The sequence below is a fragment of the Megascapheus bottae genome, chromosome X (genome assembly GCF_031878675.1).
Source record: "Megascapheus bottae isolate mThoBot1 chromosome X, mThoBot2.hap1, whole genome shotgun sequence".
Taxonomy (NCBI): domain Eukaryota; kingdom Metazoa; phylum Chordata; class Mammalia; order Rodentia; family Geomyidae; genus Megascapheus; species Megascapheus bottae.
Genome location: NC_143547.1, coordinates 48,238,813 through 48,243,333, shown reverse-complemented (window position 1 = coordinate 48,243,333; position 4,521 = coordinate 48,238,813).

Below are 4,521 nucleotides of genomic sequence, written 5' to 3'. Positions count from 1 at the left end.
ACCAAGCAATGACAGGAAACGACTGCTCACAACAGGAAGTGATGATGCGGCGCTCGGCTCGGCCCCCTCAGCACTCCTCACAACCCGCCAACCAATCAGAGCTGCTTTCTCCACAGGGCTCGGGGATGACTTGTGTGTGTGTGTGTGTGTGTGTGTGTGTGTGTGTGTTTTCCCCGGAGGGGGAGGGGAGCCGCAGACGCCTCACGCCGGCGGGCGCGAGCGGCCGTGTGGAAAAGGAAAGCTGCTCTGACGCCCACCATGTGACTGGCCCCACCCTCCTCCTCCATTTTGCACTCTGTGCGGCCCAGTGCGTCTCATACATTTTCTTCAGTATGTAACGTAAGCCGCCCAGTGCAGGGCTGAGAAGGTGATGGTGAGGACATGGAATCAACACTTAACAAGTGTTTTAATCATCTAATTTACTTAGACACGAGTGATTTTTGTAGAATGGGGAGCTAAGGTGGGAATTGCAGTACTTCAAATGCGGAGATAAAAGTCTCTAGGAAGTGGTAACTCAGAGGCGCTTGGGAAGGGGCGGGGACTAGAACTGGATGGGAAAATCTGATAGCTGTGGAATTCTGAAAGTGGAGAAAACCTGGCTGAGAGTCGGCACGTAATGCCCACCGGAAGGAATGTAGAGAATTTTCTACCCCTGCAACAACAGCAGTTATCCCAGTTTCCAGGACAAGAAACTGAAACCAGATTTTTATGGTACTTTGGTTTACTCCCATATTTTTTTCTGATTTTCTGATGAAATGGCATGTAAGGCTCGCTTTCTTACTATTTTTTTTTCCCAGCAGATCTAACTTCTTTCTCCCTAAGCTGCTGCGTTGGAGGCTCCAAAAGGTTTCTTTTCACAAGTCATTATCACCTTCCCAGAGAAACTTTCCCTGACTAGTCAACCTCTCCCACAGTTTTTCCTTCTTAATTTTCTGTAAGTCATTTATCAAAAAATATCATTTGTAGAGATTCCCTTCTTGAATACTTTTTGTTAAATATGATGTAAAAATCAATGTTAATAACTTCTTCAATAAAAATATTGGTTTAACCCACCTCTTAAGTGAGAAAAAAGCAGAAAACTTCTCCTGTGTTCACTATTCTCTACTTACAACGCTTGAGTTCAATCCCTAGCGCCACACACACACACAAAAATCAGTGTAGACCTATACCAGCTAATACATCTTTTTGACAAGATCTTAGTTTAAGCCACTCTTAAACGCTTTCTTTTCTTTTCCTTTTTTTTTTTTGGCCAGACTGGCTCCGAGTAAAGTTTAAAAAAAAAAAAAACAACTTTGGGGCCGGGAGTTTGGCCTAGTAGGAGACTTTTTGCCTTACATGCACAAAGACCCGAATACCATTCCTTGGTATCACATACATACAAAAAAGCTGGAAGTAGTGCTGTGGCTCAACTGGTAGAGCTCTGGCCTTGAGAAAGCCCAAGGACAGTACTTAGGCCCTGAGCTCAAGCCCAGGATTGGAAAAAAAAACAAATACATAACATAAAAATAACTTTAATCTATACACTGAGGACTCAAGCCTGTAAATCCTAGCCATTCTGGAACCTGAGATCTGAGGATCATGATTCAAAGCCAGCATTGGCAGGGGACTTAGTAAGACTTAATCACCAAAAAGTGGAGCTGTGGGCGGGGAGTTTGGCCTAATGTTACAATGCTTGCCTAGAATGAACCAAGACCTGGGTTCCATTCCTCTATACCACATACATAGGAAAAACTGAAAGTGCTGCTGTAGCTCAAGTGGTACAGCTCTAGCCTTATGAAAGCCCAAGGACAGCCAGATGAGCTGGCTCACGCCTATAATCCTAGCTACTGAGGAAGCTGAGATCTGAGGATCACGGTTCAAATCCAGGCTGGGCACTGAAGTCCGTGAGACTTTTATCTCCAATTAACTACTAGAAAACAGGAGTGGTGCTGTGGCTCAAAGGGGAGGGCGGTAGCCTTGAGCTGAAGAGCTGAGAGACAGCGCCCAAGCCCATGACCTACTGGGAAAGAAAAAAGCCCGAGGACAGTGCTCAGGCCCTGAGTTCAAGCCCTATGACTGGCAAAAAGAAATGTGGAGCTGTGGTTCAAGTGGTAGACTGCTAGCCTTGCACATATAAGCTCAGACAGCACCCAGGCCCTGAATTCAAGCCCTATGACTGGCAAAAAGAAATGTGGAGCTGTGGTTCAAGTGGTAGACTGCTAGCCTTGCACATATAAGCTCAGACAGCACCCAGGCCCTGAATTCAAGCCCTATGTGTGGCATAAAAAAGCTTTTTAAGGATACTTTTTGACATTGTTTTAACTTTATTAATATTCAAATAAAGGAATTTTATTCATGGTTGCTTTGAACTACATTTTTTTCTCTGTAGAGATAGGCTCAGTGTTTGAAGAAACCAGTATTCTGCTATCTTTTAAGATACCAACTGATGAAGTGAGTAAAAGACAGAAGATACGTGTTTATTTAATTTAGGTATTGCTTCTAAGTTCAAGGGAACTTTTTCTTTTAATTTTTGGATAAAAATCATGGCCTAAAATCCTTTTAACCAGAAAAGCAATAGTTCCTTTTGGTGTTTCCATTTGACCAGTTTGCTCTTTAGCAGTTCACAATAAAATTTAAGGGGCTGGGAGTTTGGCCTAGTGGTAGAGTGCTTGCCTAGCATGCACGAAGACCCTGGTTGGATTCCTCAGTACCACATATGTAGCAAAAAGCCAGAAGTGGTGGTGTGGCTCAAGTGCTAGAGCCCTATCCTTAAGAAAATCCAGGGACTGGCCGGGAGTTTGGCCTAGTGGTTAAAGTGCTTGCCTAGCATGCATGAAGACCCTGGTTCAATTCCTCGGTACCACATACATAGAAAAAAGCCAGAAGTGGTGCTGAGGCTCAAGTGGTAGAGCTCTAGCTTTGAGAAAGTCCAAGGACAGTGCTCAGGCCCTGAGCTCAAGTCCAGGACTGGCAAAAAAAATAAATAAAAAATGAAAAGAGTATATAGGGCCAGGAGTTTGGCCTAGTGGTAAAGTGCTTGCCTAGCATGCATGAAGACCCTGGTTCGATTCCTCGGTACCACATACATAGAAAAAAGCCAGAAGTGGTGCTGAGGCTCAAGTGGTAGACCTCTAGCCTTAAGAAAATCCAAGGACAGTGCTCAGGCCCTAAGCTCAAGCCCAGGACTGGCAAAAAAAAAAAAAAGAAAAAAAAAAGAAAATCCAGGGACAGTGCTCAGACCCTGAGCTCATGCCCAGGACTGGCAAAAAAAATAAGATATTAGTGAATTCTTTTTTAAATTAAATATTATTATTATTGAAATGGTGATGTACAGAGGGGTTACCATTTCTTAAGTCTAGTAATGAGTGCATTCTTTTTGGACCATGTCACCCCTTTTTTCTCCATTTTTCCTTCCTAGCCCTGCCCACAAGTTGTATAGTTCATTTTTAACATTGTCTACTGTGTACCACTGCTGCATTTGTTCACCCTTTGTCCCTCAATTTCTGTGACAAATAAATTCTTGCTCTTTAGTTTGCCCTAAGGAATAGATGGAAAAACACAAGGGACAACTGATTATTGGTGAAAATTAATATTTAGTTTTTTATTTCTATCAATCCTGGAGATTAAACTCAAGGCCTCACCAGGACCTTATGAATTCCAGACAAGATCTCTACCACTTAACTACATTCCTGTCCCCTTTACTGATTAATTTATTCACTCAAGTTATTCATTTAATAAAAACCTTATTAGCTTAACTTAGCTCTGTGCTGGGCCCTGGGGCTACAAATACTGTCTCTGTTCTGAGCACACTCACAAACCAGAACAGGGGCATCCTGGGAGCATATCTTTTCATCTACAGTCATTTTGCAATATGTACACGACAAAACTGACTGGTTTAGTCAGTCCATTTCAGAAGTCCAGGAAATGCTCTTAGGGGTGGCTCACAAGTCTGGATTTATCTGAGGCCCTTTCAATAAAGCTTAGGGAGTGGGCATACTGAGGGAATTAATATGATAAGTTCTATACAAGCTAAGTTCTGTACAAGCAAGTTAAATTCATGGGTGTCATAAGGGAACCAATTATTGTGTACAATTGATATACTATATATATATATATTTTTTTTTTTTTAAAGAATGTGGCCTAGTGGTAAAGTGCTTGCCTAGCAAGCCAAGCACAAACCTGTGAGTTTGATTCCTTAGTACCACATACATAGAAAAAGCTGGAAATGGTGCTGTGGCTCTAGTGGTAGAGCGGTAGCCTTGAGAAAGCTCAAGATAGTGTCCAGGCCCTGAGTTCAAGCCCCAGCACTGGCAAAAAAATGGAAAAAAGCCAGGTGTCAATGGCTCATGCCAGTAATCCTAGCTTCTCAGAAGTCCGAGATCTAAGGATCAAATGTGAAGCTAGCCCAGACACAAAAGTCCCTGTGAGACTCTTATCTCCAATTAACCACTCAAAAACTGAAAGTGGAACTGTGGGTCAAGTGAGATAGCATCTAGGCCCTGAGTTCAAGCCCCACAATTACAAAACAAATAAGATAGAAGG